The 14,207-nt window shown below is 35.7% G+C and overlaps 1 protein-coding gene across 1 annotated transcript in view; it reads right to left on the bottom strand.

Moving 5' to 3' along the window:
• GPR63 (G protein-coupled receptor 63) overlaps positions 1-14,207 on the bottom strand; it is a 58,030-nt gene that overhangs the window by 39,100 nt on the left and 4,723 nt on the right. The window lies entirely within an intron of this gene.

Below are 14,207 nucleotides of genomic sequence, written 5' to 3'. Positions count from 1 at the left end.
CTGTGTCCACCTCCGCAGGGGTCAGAGTACCTGTTTACCATTTACTTACTAAGTGTCATTGGGCAGGTTACTTATCTCTCATGTCCTCAGGTTCTTCCTCAGAAAAATGGAGATGACCATGGTGCACCTTGGTTCCTGAAGCTGCGGTGGGGCCATGTTAAATGAGGCAGCACATGTAAGGTACTGGCACACAGTCAGTGCCCAGTACTTACGAGCTAGCAGTTCTACTGAAAAAAGAAAACCAGCGTTCTACCCGTCACCCTTGGAAATGACTATTTTCCACATCTCACCCAATTGAATTTAAACCTGTTTTTCACCTCAAGATTCTGCACTGTGATTTTGACATGATACCATTGTTTCTCTTCCTCTGACCTTCTCCACTCCAGCTTCCACCCCATTTATTTCAGAAAAGTGACCCTCAATAGTGTCTTTTCAGAACAAAAGAGATGCAGCTTCTTTTGTTGTGTCATTGCTTCAAACCTGGTGGAAGTCTGTATATTCCTTCCTACACCTAGAAACAGTCCACTACAACCATGCCCAGTTTATTCCTCTACTTCCAGGTGCAAAACTGTAGTACAGCTTCCTTGTTTTTCAGAACACTTGTTGTTGCTGACTGTGACTGCCCCTGACAGCTGCAACCAAGTCAATTAAACAAAAATGTTTAGGGCATCGACCATGTGCCAGGTAGTGTGCTAGTTGTTGGAGGTTCATGGACATCCTATCCAAAACAAATGGGGGACATACGTGCTACACCATGGTCTCCTCTCTCTTCCTACATATCTGGGCAATGATACTGTCTGAGACGATTCAAGCATCATCTCTTGGTATAAGACAGTGTGTAAGATTCCCTACCCCTACCACCTTACTACCCCACCCCACCCGCATCAACCAGACACATCTTCTCTGATGGTAGAATAGAAATGTTACAGAATGTGGAATTGGAAGACCTTAATGACATCACCAGATACTTCAAATAACCTCTTGAGTGTATATCTGAATATACAATAGTCAAATATATATATATATGTGTGTGTGTGTGTGTATATATATATATATATATATATATATATATATATATATATATATTTACCTTAATTTTATATATATCTTTAAAAAGATGCTAACATCCTTGGTCCCTTGGCTCTGTAAATATAATTCATTACCATAGCAAATTCCAATAATCAACATAAGGGACAATATGTAATTACTAAACATTTTCATAAGTGGGAAGCTAAAAAATAGTGCAAGGGAAACAGCTTAGAATGAAACATCATTCTGCTCTTGGTGTGCAATTTCAAAACAGGATTGCTGAAGAGCAGCATTGAATCATCCTCAGAAATAATAGCAATTCTGTTTTGACCTTGATTCACTGCCATGATCAAAGTAATATGTTTAACTTGGGAAGATTCTGAAAAATCTAAAGGTCATACTTAAAATTCTTGGAGTTCAAAAATCTAAGAAGTAATACTTTAGTTTTAATATTCAAAGTGGCCACCAAATAAAGACAAAGGAAATGTCAACAGAATCATCATATGCCAACTAAAATTACCTCACTTGCATATCTTGATATTCACCTGATACTCAGTCTTTCACCATGCTATTCATGTTCTAAATCTTTGATATATACTTTTCAGCTTAACTTATACACTTATTTAAACTCATTCTCTTCCTTTAACAAATAGTTATTAAGCACCTGCTCTATGCCAGCTTCTGACTAAGCATGGCATACAATGAAAAAACAGGTATATCTCCTGATCTTATGTAACTCTGAAGTCTAGTGGGGATACTCACTGTGATGGTTAATTTTACATGCCAACTTCACTGGGACACAGGGTGCCTGGATTAAACATTATTTATGGGTGTGTCTGTGGTGCTGTTTCTGGATGAGATTAGCATTTGAATTAGTAGACTGAGGAAAGCAGACTGCCCTCCCCAAAGTGAGTTGATATCACCCAATCCATTGAAAGCCTGAATAAATCAAAAAGGTCAAGAAGGGGGAATTCGAAGTCTGCCTGTTTGAGCTGGAACTTCAATCATCTACCTTCAACTGGTACTTATACCAACAGCCCTCCAGTTCCCACCAACACCATCAGCTTTCTTGGGTTGCCAGCTTGCAGGTGGCCAACTGTGGGACTTCTCAGCCTCCATCATCACATGAGCTAATTCTTTATAATAAATCATACATATCTCCTATCGGTTCTATTTCTCTGGAGAACCCTGACTCACATCAAACAGACATAGAAACACAGAGTAACCACTGCATTACACTTTGCTGCCTGTGCTGTGAAGAAAAACTCAGGATGCCCGAAGAGTAGAAAACAAAGAAAATATAATTCCTCATTTATTTGTCCATATTTTCTTACAACATTCTCTAAATGTCATGCTCTATGATAGCATATTATCCACTAAGATAAATGCAAAAGTACTAGGCTAAAGACTAGCATAGGCATACCTCGTTTTATTGTGCTTTGCTTCATTGTGCTTCTCAGATCTTGCACTTTTTACAAATTGAAGATTTGTGGCAACTCTGCATCTAGCAAGTCTATTGGCACCATTTTTCCAACAGTATTTGCTCACTTCATGTCTCTGTGTCACATTTTGGTAATTTTCACAATATTTCAAACTTTTTTATTATTGTATTTTATATAATTATATTATATATTTTATTATATATGTTATATTTGTTATGGTGACCTATGATCAGTGATCTCTGATGCTACTACTATGACTCGCTGAAGGCTCAGATGATGGTTAGCATTTTTTAGCAAAAAGTATTTTTTAATTAAGTTATATACATTGTTTTTTTAGACTGTTATGCACACTTAATAGACTACAGTATAGTGTAAACTTTTATATGCACTGGGAAACCAAACATTCTGTGATTCAATTTATTGTAATATTCACTTAATTGCAGCGGTCTAGAACCAAACCTGCAATATCTCTGAGGCATGCCTATATATTTTGATTTTGAAGTTATAGTTTATTTTGTGTTCTGTTTTATTTATTTTTTGATGGGAGAAGGGTGAGAAAAAGTAGGTCATAGGGAATAAGAGGTAAAATAAAATAAATAAATGAAGACTAAAAGCAGGAAGTTTTCACTGCAAGAATAAATAAAATTTTACTAAATGCATGTGGCCCTAAAAAAGTCTTCTAAAACCAAACTGTTGACAAATAATTTTAAATTCAAAAAACTGTTTCTTGAAACCTCACTAGCTGAAGGACTCTCTACTAAAACCTGCCATAAAACAAAGTTCATGAATAAAAATAATTATTTCCTTTAATATAATCTTATTTCCATTTCTGTTATTTCCAAATTTTAATATTCAATTAAGTTTGCTGTATAGCCAACAATGGGGAAGGATTGTTCTAAGTAAAAAGGGTTACATAATTGTCATTCTAAATTCAAAGTATTGCATATCACCTCCCAACACCTACCATGCTCCCTCCCCACCAAAAAATCATGCCTTAGCAAAGAAAATTTTTAAAGAAAATCTGGACTATTCATTTTGAACCTTTAGAAATGAAAAATAAATAAATAAAGTTGATAAAATGGCTGTATTCTGAACACCAAAGAACAATTCTTCATCACGCATCACAAAACCACAAAGGAGAAGGAATTTGGGGTGAGGCTGTGATGTTTGTTGTTGCTGGGTTCCCCACTGGCAGTGCCCCAATGATGCTGCCATTCAGTAAGATGCCTGCTGCTAGTCTCTGGTTCTCTGCTCAAAAATCAAAGTGTCAGTAAGACTTTGCAAGTTCACGAAGTGCTGATTCAACTGACATATGGGAGGTAAGACCAAGGAACTATAGGGAATTCACTCACCCAATGTCAACTGTACACATAATAGTCGGAATTTCAATTCTTAGCTTTCCTCTTACACAAAAAAGGCGGAAAGAACACTATATACTGCTGTATACTCATCACTGTTTATACTTATGTGGAGTTCTTCCAGTTTTGTTATACTTCATTCATGCTTGGTTCTCATTTGATTTCTCCTAGCAGATGCGGCCTATGAAAGTGATACCAGAAAGAGGTGCATGAGTGTGCGTACATGTGGGTGGACTCAATATAGATTCTATAACGGCAAGAACCATTGCACTGGAATGGCCCAAATATAGAGTTTGTCTAATGGCTGATGAAACAAACGTGAAAATTCTTCTTATATGTGGAATATTTATTATGCTGGAATTGAATAGAATAAGCATTTAACGTAGATTCTGGGAGGGACAGCATTCAGTAAAATGATCACTCCAAGTCTCAAGTTTATATTAGACAAATAGAAAATTCCCTTTGTACAAGGGCCGCAAACTAAATGGATGCTATGTTATGTAATGAGGTTTTTCATAGGAGTCTTCCCTGCCTATCCACTAAAAAAAAATATTATCTGAAGGATCTTTTCCTGAAACTTTATTCCAACCTAGAATCTAGATATGAGCAAAGACCTTACGAGAATAAAATTCTATTATGCGAGCCTCGGAGATCATTTCTATTCTGGTGATTCCTTATGCAAGATGAGAAAAATTAGTAGGACAAAAAGATTTTAAAACTCAGAATGCAAAAGAAAAATTATTTCATAAAAAGAGCACAGAAAATATTAAAAGCTTAGCTTTATGACTTGATGAATGAAATAATTACCCAAAGGTAATCAAGTTAATTACTTCAGTCTGTTTTTGTATTTGACTTCATTTTACCACTGTATCTAAGTTTTTATAGCTAATCCATAGTAACTGAGTACTAAGAAATACAAATGCTGAGGTTCTCAAACTCTTTGCATTTTAACTGATCATTACAACCAAGGCTGCATCCACATATCTATACTACATAGGGTTAAAGGAAAAATATTGAGTATAACAAAGAGAAAAACTAAACATTTCTTAAATGTTTACCAAGATGTAACCATTTGAAATAAACATGGAATAATTACTCCTTTTCAAAAGTGAACTACCCAGAAGAATCCTGCAGTCTGCCATCTTTAACTTGCTTTGGAGATTATAGATAAGGGCAATACAGACCAAATGTGGCTTTTTAACTTTCCCTACTGCCATTTAAAGGCAAAACCCAGAAATCTGAAGCAATAGAAATATAATTGTAACTGGCAGTGTCTTTCAAGCTTGCAAATATAACCAGATGTAACCGAATAATTTAAAATAAGATGCCTACACTAACTTCCTAAAGAACAAAATATAAAACAAAATATTAAATGACTGTAAACAAGATGAAGTTTAGGCCTTAGGAAAGACTGATACCAATATACTATACAGAAATTCAAAATGTATCGGTAGAGGAAAATGATAAATTATAAAATTGGAGTTAAAAGAAAAAAAGAAAAGTAAGCATTTTTCAATCTTAGCTTGACACATTACTGTCTGCTTTTTTAGAAGACCACAACAGCAACCAGGACCTCAAAGGGCTACTTTGCTATGTGAAAAGTGAACAAGAAATAAACTCCTCCATGCCAAAAGAGACAGCAAAGAAAACTGCCAGTCTTGAATCTAGTGCTAGACAGATGAGGGAAAATAATCTCCCCAAGGAATTCGTATCCACAAACTAGCCCTGAGATTAAAAAAACAAACAAACAAACCCTCAAGCAGAAATCTCATTTAAATGTACCTGAGCCAATAGTGTCCAAGCTAATAGTAGAATCAAAATATATTTCCCCTCTGGAGGAACTCACCTTCAACCTAGGCCTGAAAAAATTACCACCAATAAAGTTCTAGGGAAAGTGAGCAGCTCATAGTCAAAAATAACAAAACCTTAAAATGATAAAGGCAACAGGAGCAATCAAGAGCAGCCACCTTCTCACTGTGTCCTCACTTGGCCTTTCCTCTGTGCATAGGTAAAAGGAAGAAAGATATCTCCGGTGTCTCTTCCTCTTCTTATATGGACACCAGTCTTATTAGATTAGGGCCTCACCCATATGACCTCATTTAACCTTAATTACATCCTTATAAACTTCAACTCCAAATACAATCACATTAGGGGGTAGGGCTTCAACATATGAATCTGGAGGAACACAATTCAGTCTATGGCAGAAGGCAAAGATACTGATTAAACTAGATTAAGATGAGTATGCATAGTAAAACTGTCTGGGTATCCACTAAAAGAATAGATATGGAGCTTATAGCCAGTGCCCTAACCCTCAAAATAAAAAGAATAGTAAAAGGGGGTGGGAGAGAACCAACCTATTCAAAACAAGGCAACAAAGGAAAGCAGAAAGAGATAGAGCAGAACAGAAAATCCATCATAATGTGATAATAAACCCAAATATGTCAGTCTTCATTCTACACATAAAAAAACTAAACTCTCCAGTTAAAAGCAAAGATCTAGCTATATGCTATTTACAAAAGACATCTAAAAACATAAGAACATAAATCCAACCTGAAAGTCAAAGAGTAGAGAAAGATATATCAAGCCAATCAAAATCTATAGGGAACCCTAAATTGTTTTATTAATATCAATGAAAAAATTAAGTCAAACAGCACGATTAGAGACTTAGAAGGTCATTACATATGAAAAAAGGTTTAATTTACCATAAGAATATTTAAAAATCTAATTGTAAAGGCACTTAATAACAAATCTCAAAATATTCAAAGCAGAAGGTGAATTATGGAGATGAAATTGATAAAGCCATTGTTACAATTTCTCAGTAACTGAATAATCAAGCAGACAAAATCATTAATAAGCAGTAAGAAGATTTAAACAGCACAATTAAAATTTTCATCTTATGGATACACATTGAACACTGCACCCAGAAACTGGAGAATATACATGATTTTCAAGCTACACATGGGACATTTATTAAAAAGGGAACATTTGCCCTAGCCCATGAAGATAACCTCAAAGAGCATCAGAAGACTGGTATGATAGAGACCACATACTGGGACCATATTACAAATAGGTTGGAAATCAGCAACAGCAACAACAAACTATGTTTAGCAATTAGCAAACAACATTCTCAAGATGGATCTTGCATCTATGAATCAAAGAAACCATAGCAAATATTTAGAACTGTATGATAACAAAAGCACTACATAAAAATTCTGATAAGCAACTAATGTGATGATTCAAGGGCAACTCCTTGTCCTCTGATGAGGCAAGTTCACAATTAATGAGCTAAGCACCCAACTTAAGAAATTAGAATAATGGCAGAATAAACCTAAAAACATGGGAGAAAGAAAATAAAAGAGCAAAAAATGAAGGATTTAGGGAAAAAAACATGTAATAGTGATGATCAGCAAAGCCAAAAGTTGGTTCTTTGAAAAGTTCTTTTCTTTGAAAAGATATATCTCAAGATTGAAGAAGGAGAGGGACTTCCCTAGTGGTCCAGTGGTTAAGACTCCACGCTTCCACTTCAGGGGGCAAGGGTTTGATCTCTGGTCGGGGAATTAAGATCCCACATGCCCGGTGGCATGGCCAAAAAATAAAAAAAATTTTAAAAGAAGATTGAAGGAGAGACAGAGAGTGAAAGAGCAATAGACAGAGACAGACAGACAGAAATCAGCAGCATCAGGAGTAAAAAAGAAATGGGACATATCACAGATGTGGCAGTGGTTAAACAGATAAAAGGATATCACGGAAAACTTTATGCTTATACTTTATGCTTCTGAAAACGTAGTTACAATGACAAATGCCCCTTAAGAGTGAAATGAATAAATTATAGAATTCATACAATAAACCACTAAACAGAAACAAAAACAAATTACAGCTATGAACATTGATGAATTTCAAAAACATAACAGTGAACAAATGAAGCAAACATAAAAGTATATAATACATATATCATAATTCCCTTTATGTAAAGTCCTAAAATAACCAAAACTAAAGAATATGTTGCTTTAGAGATAAAGCAAGGGTTGCCTTTAGGTGGGGAATGGGTAAACTGGGGGATTCTAGGTATATCATACTTTTTAACCTTGGCAGTAGGTGCAAAGGTATTCTATTTTTTTAACTTACAAATATGTTTTATGCACCTTTGTATGTACGAGGCACTTCACAACAAATATTCTTTTAAAAATATGTAGTAAAATCAGTTTCAAAAGCATTTTCTAAACCTCTCCATGTAAACAATGAACATCCACACAATCTCATGAAAAAATGTACCCGTTCAATCTTTACATGCCTGTTAAATTCCATGCCAAAATACAAAGATATGATTCCTGTTGTTTGAGATATTAAAGAAGGACATTATACTCATCTAAACAAAAAATTCATTCTGAAGTGCTAGAACAGGAAAGCACCAGGTACAAAGGGAACAGAGAAGCTCAGCCTGACTAGAGACAGGAGGAAAGGACATGGTCTCCACACAGTGGAGAAGACACTGTCTGAAAAAAGAATAGCTGGCCCAGAAAATATGTTTGTGTGTGTGTGTGTGTGTGTGTGTGTGTGTGTGTGTGTGTGTACTTACTTTCTGTTTCCTTTTTACAGCCAGCACCAAATTCTAAAAATGAAAAATGTACATGGAAATACAAATGCCATTCTGCAGTCATTAGGGTCATGTCTGACAGCTAAAGACAACGTCAGTCATAGAAATGAAGGAGAAAATTTCTCTCTACATTAAACTATCAATCCATAAGTTTTCACACATGTCCTTTTCCTGGCGTTTGCCCATTTTATACCCCTAGATTTGTTCCCGGAAGTGACTATGTTTGTGTGGTAGCCAGAGGGATACTCCTCTGATTTTAAAACGTAATTTCTGGCTACGATGAAGTTTTGTATTATCGACAGAGAGTGAGAAAGATAGAGATAAATATATAAAATATAGATATAGAGATACAGAGATAAACACACAGAGGACATTAAGAGTCCAGGTGTTGGCAGCAAAGGGCAGAAAATAGAATCTTTAAATCTTAGAGATGACTATACATAAGGAAACAATATTTATTTACTCTACCACACAGCAATTATGTATGTATCAGTAAATGTGGCCAGGAGGTCAGATGGTAATATAGTAAGAAGACCGAAAGTGAAAAAGAGAGAACTCTCAGGGCACACTATCAACTGCTATTCCTGTTTAGGTGGTAACAGCTTTTACAGCTATAACTGGGCACTAATGGATGTCCTGGTGTTGAGGCTGGACCTTATAGATAAGTATCCAAATATCTAAATATTTAACCCTAGATAAATATCTAGGGTTATTTCATTTGGATAAAGCCCTAGTCACTCAGCTCAGGGTTCAAATGCTATCTGACTTGAGTCTTTCATATTACACTGACCAAAAAAAACTGCAGAAGGTAACCAAGGAAAGCTATGATTAAATCTACAGATTTATATTGGGACTAATAAAATGCCTTGAGGTCAATAAAAAACATCATTGCCTTTTATCCCTACCCCAAAATTCTACTTCCAGGGTTTTACTCAAAGGAAATAACCACAGATATGTACAAAAGCTGAGCTTTAAGATATTTACTGCTATATAGTAGCAATTTAAAAAAAAGAAAACCTGTCTGATATTATGGCATCTCCCCAATGAAATATGACACATCCACAGAACAAAATACTATTTAGTGTTCAAAATATGTTACAGGGCTTCCCTGGTGGCGCAGTGGCTAAGAATCCGCCTGCCAATGCAGGGGACATGGGTTCAAGCCCTGGTCTGGGAAGATGCCACATGCCGCAGAGCAACTAAGCCCGTGTGCCACAACTACTGAGACTGTGCTCTAGAGCCCGCGAGCCACAACTACTGAAGCTCGTGTGCCTAGAGCCCGTGCTCCACAACGAGAGAAGCCACCGCAATGAGAAGCCTGTGCACCGCAACGAAGAGTAGCCCCCTCTGGCTGCAACTAGAGAAAGCCCGCGCGCAGCAACGGAGACCCAGTACAGCCAAAAAATAAATAAATAAAATAAATAAATTAAAAAACAAAAAAAACCCCAAAATATGTTACAGAAGATCACTCTATGATATGGAATGTGGTTCATCTTTGTATGAAAATTTAAAAGTAAAACATATAGTAAAGTATCATTTCTAGAAAATGAAGTATTATAGTATTTTTCCATATGTATATAAAGATATATATCAAAATGTTAATAGGCATAACTCTCCTTTTCCTTTTTTTTTTGTTTTTTAGCTTGTCTGGATTTTCTAAATTTTCCATGCGTATGAATAAAGAATAAAGATTTGAAACCTCACAATAGCAACTGTACATGAAATATAGGCACAAAAATGAGAAGTGACCAACATCACTGCACCTTTAAGTAGGAGCAAATTCAACCAAGGCCTATTAAGGAAGATGGAGGAATCTTAAATTCAAAACTCATAATGTATCATTAAAGAACTCAATAATTCAAAATAAGGGGAACACATTTGAAAAGTACTGCTGGGAACAAGCTCAAAGGCTTAAAGAACAGACTCTCTGCTAGTGCTGAACAGTGTGAAACTTTAGAAGTGCAAGGTTAATCAAAAATGGAGCAGGAAGACACTATACACTTCATATATAGCATGGAGGAAATGGAAAAAATAAGCTACAATGATGAAAAGTGGATTTTATAAAGTACACACTTAGGCAAACATTTTTCCCTCTGGAAGGCAATAGATGCTATGCTTGGAATTAGCCCCTTTCCATTCCAACTCCCTTTGAATCTGTATCTTCCCAGGACCAACTGAGATCAGCAGCAGACACCCTCAGCCAGAAACTGTAACCAACACCTGGCACAAACGTTCCCTGATTCTTAGGTAACTTTGAGCTGAAACCCTTATTTTGATTGAAACTTCAAGCATCTTTAAATGCCTGCAAATGTTCTTTCTCTAAAATTACCTATGCATTTGTTTTTGTTTAAAAAAAGACAGGAAGAGATGAAGGCACCTTCCTTTGGAAGGTAAGAGCTGCAATAAAGAATCATGTCCCTTCTGCACTCCCTTCCCAAGGCAAATCCTTAGAAATTTTCACATAAAAAAATTTGCCTAAAATATTTTTAAATGCTTTAATGATATAGATTGGGCTTCGTCAATTGATAGAAAAGAAGTTAACCAAGAAACTTTGGTCAAAAACCCCAAAGGTACATAAAGCTTATGACTACAATGACACATAAGGGTTTCAACTTAAAATTATTTAAGAATCAGTTAACATATTTGCTAGGTGATTGGTACAGTGTCTGGCTGGGGATGTTTTTTAATCAAAGTTGGGCCTGGGAGGATTATCACTCAAAGGAAATACTATTAATAATAGTGTTATTATTAATTTCAAGAGATGACCACTAGATTACCCTACTAACTGCAAATATACACTCTTTTGCCCATGACCTGAAAGCTGTGTTAAAATCCAACATTCTCAACTCTTCATTACATTTTTAATGAATATGAATGAGCTTTCCAGTATATTAAGCTAGTTTCATGCTTGAGTTTTCTGAATCTTCTGACATACAGAAATGTGAACAAATTACTTTTTCCAATCCTGTCCACATTTACTGGCACAGAGGCTAAAAGGCACTACATCCTATGTGTCAAACTCAAAGAGTGAAACAGCTTGCTGTCAGCTTCAAAAACCATTTTTTACAAGCATGGCACACTGCCTCAAGCCAACTAAACACTAAAGCATGCCCACACTGCAAATTATTTGGAATGTTCTCCATGTTTTGTGGTTGCAAAAGTACCTATTTGTGGATCATCCAGTTCAAATCAGGGCCACATCCGACCTTAAACAGAAAATTCCCAGGAAACTGAAACTACAATTGACCAAGATCCCATCAGTTCTGAAAGTCTGTGATCTCATGTTCATAGTCAAACATTTCAAATGTTATTTTTTTTAAGCTGAAGAGACACAACATAAACTCTGTGAAACATGGTACTGTCTGTTTCAAGTAAACACTAAGAACTCACCCTAAATATACACATCATAGTAGCAAAAAAAAAAAAAAGGAAAAGGAAAAAATTGCCATATGCAATAAAGTAAAGGGCATTTGTAGCAAATATAAACACATTTCTGGTAAATGTCTAGCAAATGAAAAAAAGTCTAAAAAATCATTTCATTTCTAACTTTCATACATATGCTAAAATGCAGCAGTTTCAGCTGTGGAACATGATAAGAAATATTCCAAAGCTTTGCCTATAGTGACTGGAGCACTGTATCATAGGTATTATTTTCCCAAGTATAAATGAGTATCTCTCTCAAATCAAATACTCAAGACATCATTTCACAAATTGGAGTACCAAAACTTACCCAAGGCTTGCCTCCCATGCCTTTGATGTCTACTTTCTAAGACCCAGACCTATGGGGAATGCCCTGAAGGTAATTACTGAAGTGTTAAAAGAATAAAACACTATATTAACAAGCTAAATTTTACCAGGGATTCTTCTACTGGAGGTAAATTACTGAAGCTTAAGAAATGCCTGATTCAATCATCCATTGGTGTGATAATTCAGTCCATTTTAAAAATATGCAGTTAGGATCATTGGCATATGGCTCCCTGGTCCAAGCCTTGTGTGAGAACAAGAACATGCTGGAAAACACAGTATTTTTTTAACTTAACTGATAGTGATGAAATTGCTGAAGAAATGACAAGCTGTAGCAAGAAATGTTTTTAGCTTTTGATCTTTCAGACGTGCTCTTCTTAGTGCAGGAGTATTACTGAGTCCCTGAACAGTTTTCCCTTTTATAGATATATAGAGATACATAAATATACGTATACCCGTATCTATGAATAGATATGGATTTTGTGACATATATATTTGTGACATGTATATGTGATATACATATGAATATATATCTTTAGTTTCAAAAAGAATTACTCACAAAACAATCATCTCAATCAAATAAATCACATACCAAATCTCAAGGTACTCATATTAATCCACACAGTTTTAGGAAATAAGTCACATCCACTTTAGAACCCCAAATTCTTACTGAATGCAGTACTTTCTGGCCTAGAGTCCAGCAAACTTAAGATAAAATAGTAACTGCAGTCAGGGTTTTAAGTATGCGACTTTTTCGAAGCAAATTTTTTTCCAAAAATGCTCAGTTTGCTACAAATTTTCAGAAAATGTTTGAGATGGAGAGTTCTTTTTTTAAAGTTTCAATTCTGGTATATTTGACAACAGAGTGACAAAACCATGCTCAGAGATGAAAACCTATATCCCAAACAAAATGTTATCATATTCATGTTTATTCTGGAATGATTTTCTTTCAAAACTTCCCCACTGCACATAAGTTGTCTCCTACCGTATTCCCCGTCTATTTTGGTAATATATCTTTCCACACACAAACTATATGTAAAGCATATACTTGAGAATTTAAATACTTCATGACACTCTTTTCTTTAAACAAGCCCCCACATTCTATTTTTATTTTTCAGAATAATCTGGATGATATAATCAATTACATCACTACAATTCTGGCTATGCAACACTTCACAGAATATAGGGACTTGCCATCAGCGCCTCTAATTTGTCCCTGACATCAGATATATACAATGTGAGTGAAGAAGACAGAAACAAGAACAGTCAGTTGTGGTAGAGACCTGGGGGTGTGAGAAAAGGGGCTTCCTTCACCCACAGGATACATGAAAAAAGAAAACTTAGCCACTTGGGCAATAAATGTACTTATATATTAGGTTTCATCAAATAATTACACCTACTACATACCACATCCAAGAGTAAAACTGTCTGAAGCAATGTCGCATTATGCAAGAAACATCAGGTTTTATTTATAATTCTTAGAAATACTACTCCTAAAATTAACGGGAGCCTTCTTAATCTAAGATATAATGAAAACCAATAAACAAAGAGAAAAATCTTTAAAAAACATGATTGAAATTTTTAAAAAACATGACTGAAACCTCATCTTACCTCACTAAAAAAAAAAAAAAAACAAACAACCCTGCAGCCTACTACAGGGATCTCTGCCTTTCATAAGTGTTAAGACCAAGACTAAATATTTCATGGGGACTAAACAATCACTTGGAATACTTAGGTCAGCCCCGGGGGGTAAATTTCACAAAAATGCATTGTTGGGTTTTGTTGTAGTGGTGGTTGGTTGGTTTGCTTTAGCATCCGAATCCTCCAAGATATTTTTTTTCTTTAAAAAAAAAAAAAAATGTTTCCCAAAAGGGGAGGAGGAGGGCGGACGAAAATCAGTGCAACGCTGAAAACCGACCAAGGCTGAAAGAGCCACAGCGCGGAAAGCTCACCCACAAGTAAAAGGCAACCTCTCAGAACCGGTGGAGCTCGAAGGAGCCCTCGGACTTGGGCAAACGAGGTGAATTTCACCTCTGAAGA

Source organism: Balaenoptera physalus (genome assembly GCF_965194825.1).
Source record: "Balaenoptera physalus genome assembly, chromosome: 9".
Classification (NCBI taxonomy): Eukaryota; Metazoa; Chordata; class Mammalia; order Artiodactyla; family Balaenopteridae; genus Balaenoptera; species Balaenoptera physalus.
This window is presented reverse-complemented; position numbering and strand designations above follow the sequence as displayed.